This window comes from Marmota monax, unplaced genomic scaffold, assembly GCF_021218885.2.
Source record: "Marmota monax isolate L192 unplaced genomic scaffold, Marmota_monax_Labrador192_F-V1.1 WCK01_AAM20220418_F8-fsc00011, whole genome shotgun sequence".
NCBI lineage: Eukaryota > Metazoa > Chordata > Mammalia > Rodentia > Sciuridae > Marmota > Marmota monax.
Genome location: NW_026693082.1, coordinates 5,327,323 through 5,336,372, shown reverse-complemented (window position 1 = coordinate 5,336,372; position 9,050 = coordinate 5,327,323). Strand labels below are relative to the sequence as shown.

The 9,050-nt window shown below is 43.5% G+C and overlaps 1 long non-coding RNA gene across 4 annotated transcripts; it reads left to right on the top strand.

Annotated features, from left to right (window-relative positions):
• Window positions 1-231: 231 nt before the first annotated feature.
• On the top strand, window positions 232-9,024 carry LOC124099097 (uncharacterized). 4 transcript variants are annotated; one of them, XR_009227734.1, is made up of 4 exons: window positions 247-1,068; window positions 1,424-1,588; window positions 2,995-3,208; window positions 3,926-9,024. It is a non-coding gene; the product is annotated as an uncharacterized LOC124099097 (long non-coding RNA). The 4 variants fall into 4 exon arrangements; XR_009227732.1 differs by having other exon boundaries at window positions 245-1,068; window positions 2,995-9,024; XR_009227731.1 differs by having other exon boundaries at window positions 246-1,042; window positions 2,995-9,024.
• Window positions 9,025-9,050: the final 26 nt, after the last annotated feature.

Here is a 9,050-nt window from a genome sequence, read left to right as displayed (position 1 = left end):
CGGAGAAATGGAGGAGGGAGAGGGAGGTGGAGGAATTTCTGCAGGAAGTGGCCGCTCCGGCCTCTCACAGATCTGGCAGTGGGGAGCGATGTTTAAAATATTTAATAGGCGGCCTGACCAATCAGAGCTGTCACCGCTGGGCCTCTGCAGCCAGCTCCAGGAGGCCCCCTGCTGGGCCATATGTTTCCCCCTTTGGTCGCGGGCGGGTGGGGAGGTGTGGGGCCCGGGGAGGGGCCGGGGCTGTTTACCATCGGGACAGTTTCCATCAGTCTGTGGTTGGCTGCGGCATTCACAGCAGCTGAATCAGCCCTGCTGGGGGAAAGCCAGTGGTCCCGTCCGCTTCTCAGGGTGCCTCGCACTCCCTGGTGCGTGTTCCCCATCTCTGCCCAGCCAGATTCCTGGGAGCGTCTGCAGATGGCTGTTCTGCACCAGCCGGCCGTGCCAGAATGTCCTGGCGTACAGCTGGGTGGCCTCTTTGCCTGCAGAAGCTCATGTGCAACCCTGACATCTGAGGAACGAGCAGTTTCTGCTTTATCAGGAGGAATCTTCCTCTCGCTCTATCACCCTCCTGTTCCGGACGCCGCTGTCAATCTTCCCGGCTGGGCGCCGCAGGAGCGGATGCCTCTCTGCGTCAGGCATCCAGGGCTCTTCCTCTGCAAAACAGGAGGGGCCTGGGTTTCCCGAACCACGAACAGATGTCGACGTGAAGGAGGCTCCCCACCTGCCAAGCCAACGGCCGGCTTCCTTTCTCATCCTTCAGGGCTCTGAGTAACAAGACCTTTAGAAAAGCGTGGCATGCGCGCTGCGGTTACCACTTTCTCCCAAGACCAGCTCCATGAACTCCGGAGCGTGAGAAATCAGCCGGCGGTGGCGTGTTCTAAGATGAGAGGCAGAGGTGACAGGGAACCAACGTGCACATCGCTCTGGAGGCCTGGCTTCCTGCAACCCGCTCAGAAGGACAGTGAGGACGGGTTGGGCGCCTGTCTTGATGGAGAAACTCTTAGAAATTCCTCTTGCCTTTCACAGCCTGACACCTGTTCAGGTGAGGCTCGAGATGGCAGAGCTTCAGTACGTGGTTTTTTTTTTGTTGTTGTTCATAATATTTTTACTTCTAATACATATGTCTGGCTTCAAATCAGATACCTTCAGCCCTCCTAGAACCATTGCAACCTAGGAGCTTCCTGGCCCAATCATGCTGTGCGGAGTCATCCGCCCTCTGATTTTAGTTGTTCTGCAGAAATTAGCAGTAATCACTCTAAATAATAATTGTAGATATAATCTGCTGACTTCTTGTTATGGAAATGAAGGGTTAGCTTTCTCTTCCTGTCTCCAGGCCCACTTGTCCCTCACTTTCGAGGAGAGTTCTTGTATTTCTTCCTATCTTAGCTGCAAATGTTGATGAAATTTACCATTATTTTATTAGGTGCCACAATAGAAGAAGAATGCTTCCAATTACACCATGATATGATACTTTTTTATCATAACGACATTAAGATGTGTTCTGATTTTCAAGACCTTACAATGGGGAAAACATGGTTTTAAAAATATTTATTATGAGTCAGGACATCACATCTAAGGAAATCACTGGGTTAGTATTTGCAAGTATTAACATTGTTTTGACCATGTAAATATTGTTGACAGTGAACTGTGATTACATTTCTCTGTACATCTTTTGCTCTCTGGAGTTAATAATTGCTTTATCTTCTTATTTTATGTATATATATATATATATATATATATATATATACATATATATGCATATATATATATATATATATATATATACATACATATAAATAGTTCATCCCTGAGCTTCCCTTTGTGTGATGAACACACTGGTCATCTCTCTGTGGCCTTTCGTTTCATGTGAGGACATCTTCCTGGAACTATCATCATGCTCCAAACTCAGACAGGCTTCTCAGGCCCACTGTTGTGACCCCAGAGCTTCCTTGAACCCCCTCTTGGGAATCTTCTTTCCTTGTATCTTGTGTTGGATCCTCTGTTTCTTGGAGCTTGTATCTTCTTTCTTGGCCAGTTCTTCCTTTTGTTGGAGCATATCCTCCAGTGGCTTTGGGAGAAAGGGTTCATGGCAGGTAAATATTTAGAGACCTTGCAATAATGTCTCTGCTCTCCCGTTGCACCTGATGGCTTATTCAGGCATAGAACTATACTTTGAAAATATATTTTTTGTGTGTGCGTGTTAGAGTCTTCCCTGAAATGTCTGGTGATTGCTGCACTCAAGTAATGTGTACATGGGTGAAGCTTGTCAACTAGGAGTCTCACTGTGGGGTGATTCTGCAGACACTTGAATGTTTCACTAAGGCATCTTGCTAGACCATTCTCTGTAGTCTTTCTGGCCAGTTTCCCCAGCAGTGAATCCTCTAATCTTCTGCCTGTGGTGTTAAAGCCCCATTGCCAGCATTATGGGAGCAGAGAAGGGGGAAGGGGACTGTGGAATCTCACAATTCAGAGCACATACTTTTTTAAAAAAATTATTTTAATCTGTTATGTATGACAGCAGAACACATTACAATTCATATTACAAATATAGAGCACAATTTTTCATATCTCTGGTTGTACACAAAGTAGAGTCACGCCACTCGTGTTCAGAGCACAGACTTTTAGTTCTCTGTTTCCAGAGTGTATGGCAAGCAAGTTCTCAGCTGTGCCCAGTGTCCTCCAGTCCAGTCCCTCTATGATTCAACCTTTCCTCATAGGTGCACACAGGGATGAGAAGAAACAACGGGAGTCAGAGTGTTTCTGGCACAAATGTTCAACACGTTTATTTTCAGCACATCTGTACCCAAGTTCTACAGAGGGGACCAGCATCTGTTTTTTCTAAGGTTTTGTGGTATAGCTGGTTTGCCTCTTTGGGTTCCCCTTTTGGGAGTTTAGATTTCAGTTTTATATTCTGTGTTAAATTCATCACTTTTCATTCACCAGCTTTTTTATTTCCTTCTGTCGTCTCTGTTCCTGTTCTCTCTTTGTCTACAGTGGTGTGCTGGTAAACAGTCCACAAATGACTCTTGGATAAAGTGAGGTACCTGATTTGCAGCAGTCTGACTGCCGAGGTATAAATACTTCTACTGTGACCAATTTGAAGGCACGGAAAGGACATCTCTGGATATGCAGTTGGAAAGAAATGCAAAGTAGCACCTCAGTATGTGAGATTTCTACTAACCCGGGACAACTGATGTGAGCAATGCTGGTTAGTAACCTCTAGAGAAAACATAGTTATAAAAGTATTAGAAAATTGTAAGTTTTGAGAATTTATTAGCTTTGCTTTTAATGTATTTTAAAAATTGTAAGCATATATCATTTTAGTTTTTTTGATTTGTTGTGTACTGGGGATTGAACTCGGGGTCACTCGACCACTGAGCCACATCCCCAGCCCTATTTTGTATTTTATTTAGAGACAGGGTCTCACTGAGTTGCTTAGCACCTTGCTTTTGCTGAGGCTGGCTTTGAACTCAAGATCTTTCTGTCTCAGCCTCCTGAGAAGCTGGGATTATAGGTGGGCGCCACTGAGCCTGGCCTTGTTTAGTTTTTAAAATGACTGTTTCACATCCAGCTAGAAAAATTCCTAAAAAAATCTTACAATCGGCTGGCACAAGTCAATATCTGCTGGGCCTAACCTACATTGGGTTTATGCCTTTATAATGATTTTATTGTCTTTTTAGTGTATTATTAATAAACTTTTTTTTTCAATCAACTGCTGTACAGCATGCAATTACTTGGCCTCCTATTGTTAACAGAATAGTAATCCAGCCAAAGTTCACTTGGTCTAATTGCAGTTCTCAAACCATGACGAGGAACGGTGTCAATGATTGGGCATGAGGTCTCACAGGTCAAGGCAGTGACTGCACCAACTCCCAATGTGATCTCAGTTTTGAAAAAGAACATTTACTGTGTCTGTGTTTCTTAGCAACTCTCTGAAGTGGCGCCAAGCAGCTCCTCACTCTAAACCTGACAACCAGGAAGAGTTTAACAAAGCCAAGCACCTGCATAGAGCCTTTTATTAGAGGAGCCCACAGCAGTTCACCAACGGTGCCTCATTTAGTCTCGCTGTTCCTCCCAGTGGGAGGAGGAGAGGAATCTCATCAGCCCCATTTTACAGATGGTCAAGAAGAGGCCTGACAGCAGATCAACACCAGCTCAGGCAAGATCAACAGAGTCTTCTTGTTGCCTGAAAATCTAGCATGCTCTCTCTCCATAGCAACAGAATCTTGTGCACTAAGTTATGTTTCCTGACTCTAGGCAGGTGGACGATTCAGTTTTACTATCTGAAATATCAAGGAGTTCTTTCTTTGTTGGTAACAGGATTGAACCCGTGGTTGCTTAACCACTGAGCTAAGTCCCCAGCCCTTTTTACTTTTAATTTTGAGAGAGTCTTGATAAGTTGCTGAGGACCTCCCTAAGTTGCTGAGGCTGGCTTTGAAATTGTGATCCTCCTGCCTCAGCCTCCAGAGCTGCTAGGATTACTGGTGTGCGCTACCATGCCTGGCTTCAAGTAGTTCTTTTAAATCCTAAATTGGATGATTCTGGTTCTGACCATTGTGAACCCTCCCACACCTTCTGTTGTGTGTGATTTGTAGTATTTTATGGTATGTTACCCAACATCATTCTGTCTAAAGAAGTAGGGGATTGTTGGCAGGTACACAAAGCCATCCTTTGGGTGCAAATTAAGGGTCCAGGTACTATAGTTTGGTTTCTCTGTTGAGCAAATAGCAAAGCATTAATAATGGCCAAAATAGAAAATAGACTTTCCAAACATTTGCTATGTGCCACATGTGGAATTTAGTATTTATATGCATCATTGCATTTAAATCTTTATAACAGAATTGTGGCTGGTATTAATATATCCCTATTTTGAAGATGATGAGAGTAAAGGTTAGACTGACAACACAGCCAGGGAGTGGGCTGGAAGCAAAACACCATCCCAGCCCAGACCCACATGCTTGTAGGGGCTATTGTCAGCCCTTCTGCTCCATCTTTTGCTAACTCAGCTGGCCTCTTGGCTAAAGGGACTAGTGTGGAGGTGAACCTGGCACCTAAGAGAGTCCTACCCCAGAACTTCCCACTGGACCTCTCAGAAGAGCCCTTTGTTCTGTGGCCACAGAGTCTGTGACTGTGACTCAGGGAGATGGACTTCCATGTCCACGGCTGTGTGAAGGTCACTTTCTATAGGAAGAGAAGACAAAATCTATACAGAGAGAGAAAAACAGAGATAAGGATGGGGGTTGAGGGTGGAGAATTCTCACAGCATCCAAATCTTTCCTTTAAGTTCCTGCCTCCATTGTCCAGCTAGTTTGAATTCAACTTTAAAAAATTTGTTCTTTTTAGTTATACATGACAGTAGAGTGTATTTTGACATATCATATATACATGGAATGTACTTCCCATTCTTGTGGTTGTGCATGCGGAGTCCCTCTGGTCGTGTATTCATATGTGCACACAGGAGAGCTATGTCTGATTCATCCCACTGTCTTTCCTATTCCCATTCAACCTCTCTTCCCTTCATTCCCTTTTGTCTAATCCAAAGTACTCCAATTCTCCCTCCCCACTTATTGTGTGTTAGCATTCACATACCAGAGAGAACATTCAGCCTTTGGTTTTTTGGGATTGGCTTATTTCACTTAGAAAGATAGTCTCCAGTTCCATCCATTTACTAGCAAATGGCATAATTTCATTCTTCTTTATGGCTGAGTAATATTCCATTGTATAGACGTGCCACTTGAATTCAGCTTTTGTCACTTGGCCACTGGGAGAGTCCCAACCAATACAGAATTTACACACCTGCTATGCTGCTGCTGGTACCACATTTACCAGGACAGGAGAGCCACCACTGGGTCTCCTGGATTCACTCCAACCTGTCTCTCTGAAATCTGTAAGCAGGTCAACTATGCACACACTACACCCCTTTCTTCCCCTCTAAATACATTCTGTATCTCCTCTGGAAGATTTTTCTTCCTGTCTTGTTACCCGATCCAAGCCTCCTAATGCAGATGTGGTTCGTAGTGATAAGAAGACACCTGAGTTGAGATGCATTATTAGGTCTTCTGATGCCAAGAGGCACAGAATTGAACAATAGGAGGACAGTAGCGACCTCAGCTGTGGGTCCCCTTACTGTACAGTTCCATTGGCCAATTTTTTTGGAGGGGTCGTGGGGCAGAAGCGGGGATGGGGACATCATGGCATTGCCAGTTTCATTTTGGCAAACAGGGCTAGTAGGCTTAAAGTTACCCTTGCCTCACTCTTCATGCATTTACTTAACAAGTCTAATAAATAGTCTTCTGTAAACCCTGGGGTTATAAAGCAATCTTATAGTCCAATCCTTAGAAGAGTATAAAAGGTCACATTGATTCTTCCTTTCATTGTAATTGATACCTTAGATTACCTTCTAGAATGTAGGGGGCAGTGTGTGGAAGTGGGAACTACCTTGCTAGTGATACTTTTCAAAATGAATTACAAGCTAGAAAGGGCCAAGGGAGGAGAGGAGGTGGCCCTGGCAGTAGAACTTAATATAGTGTGGCCTTGGGGCAGGTGTAGAGACCCAGAGTAGGCAAAAGGTCCAGCCTTCCCTGCAGGGGCCAGCAGGCCAGGTGCTGAGGAGGGCATGGGGCTCTGTGGAACCAAGGGCCTGGGGTTGCTGTGTTCTGACGTGCTTTGGAACCAAGTAGACGAGCCACTCTGAGGCTTTAAACTCTTTGATGACAGGCTGTGAGGGATTGTGGTTCCCTTCACCTCTCTGCTTAACTGACTAGCAAATTGCCTTTGGGAAAAGTTGTGCCTTTAGGACAATAGCCAGAGCAAGTGGAGCACATTAACCAGAGTGGCTGTAACATCGCACACTGGGCTAGACACAGAGAAGGAGCCTCTTTGGTATCCACAGTACTTGCACTTAAGCAATATAAATTTTTAAGAATCTCTTCTTTCTTGCTTACTTTCTCCCTTTCTTTTCTTTTCGTGGTGCTGGGGACAGAACCCAGGGGCCTCTTGCATGCTAGGTATGTACTCTACCACTGAGCTACACCCCAGCCCCAATTTACAAGAATCTGAAAACTGCTGGCTAGGTGGTCTGAAAAGTCTCCAGTAAGCAAAGCATAATGAATGGAAATGGAGTGTACAGGACCCGTTACCTTTAACTTACCGTGTCATTGTTGGTCTCTTCACTAACTGTTGTTTTATTTAAATGATAACAAAAATGGCTCATCAGAGCGTTTGTGGATTCAGTGCTTTCTCTTGCAATCATGTTGTCCTAACTTTCTATCTTTAAGATGACTTTTAGCTCCTGAGGCCCCAGGTTTCCTGCAGAGGTGATGGTGATGGGTGTTCCAGCCAGGTGGTCAGGCCTTTGGTGGTCAAAGTGGTCAGCAGCCTCCAAGCTGGTCCTGGACCCTCCATGCCTCCCAGGGAGCACCCCTTTTTGCAGTACCTGCCCGTAACAGGACAGGGGTAGTTGGGGCAACCAGTACAGCGAAACCAGAGTGAAGTTCATTTACAAGATTAAGTCTTAAAAGACACTGCAGGTCTCATAGTCAGTGCTTTCTCTTGGATCTCTCATTCAGGATGCCAGCTGTCACATCACAAGGACAGGCAGACTGTGAGTGGAGAGGCCATGAGGTAAGGAACTAAGACCTGTAGCCAGACAGTGAGGGCCTAAGCCCACCAATAACCATGCAGGTGCACTTGAGGGTGGAGTCAACCTCATGAGAGACCCTGAGTCAGGACCACTGAGCTAAATCACTCCCAGACTTCTGGCCCTCGGAAACTGTGAGACACCATGCAGGTGTGCTGTTGTAACCTACTGTACTGGGGGAAATTTGTTACACAGCAACAAAAATGATTACAGAAAGGAGAGTTGGTATTTCTTCCCTACTAGCCTTCCTCTCTCAAGAGGAGGCCCCCATGACTTCTATGGAGGGAGCTGTGCATGTCCACTATTAGAGGGGTTGGGGCATACTCTCTTCCTTTGCTAGGCTGGAGGTACCACATTTTGAATTAAATTTAGAAAGTGCTTTCCCTTATGCTCTTTGCTACACTCTGATGACCCCTTTTATTTGGAGGTGTGGATGAAGGAGCACACATGGAATCTAGAAGATGATAGACAGCCATTCTTCTTGTCCCCATTTCATTTTGGTGGAGTAAGGGAAACATCTTTTTTTGTGCACACAAAAGTTTTAGAAACTGGTCTCAAATAAGAAAAAAAAAACTTCAATTATTTGTTTCTTATTATAAAAGCAGTAATACAAGTAGAGAAAAAAATTTAAAAAGCAAAACCATTAAACACCAATAATGACATCATCCAGATGTAAATACTGTTAACAATTAGAGTATATCCTCAACCACTTGTACCTATGTATACAGTTATCTTTTGCTATCCATGGGGGATTGGGTCTAGGATCCCTGAAGATACCAAAGTCTGAGGATGCACGAGTTTCTTATGTAAGAAGTGAAGTATCTGCATATAATAAATGCACATCCCACTGACACTTTCAATTATCTCTAGATTGCTTATGATATCTAATATAATATAAATATTATGTAAATAGTTATGCCACATTGTTTAGGGAATCATGACTGGAAAAAGATGGTACATATTGTACAGACACAATTTTTCTATGAAAATATCTTTGATCCATGGTTGGTTTAATCTGTGGATGCAGAACTCTCAGGTATGCAAGGCTGATTATATATTTTACACAAGTAGATAACATAAGTACTATTTTGTGACTTTGTTTTTCATTAGATATATAAACTTGTGTTTAGGTTGTTATGGTATCATGTCATTTATCGTTATATTTTTAAATGGCTGCATAGTATTCTATCATATTGTATCATATGTATTCTATCATTCAGATGTGTTATCATTTATCATACCAATTCCCTTCTATTGGTTATAAATTTATTTCTAATTTTGCTATTTTAAGTTAAGCTGTAAAGAATATGCTTGTAGCTAAATGTTTGTACCTACCTTGGCTACCTCCTTTAGAATAGTAATAAAAAGAAAATGATTGAATTAAAGGTGCACAGTTTTTCAAGTTTTATTT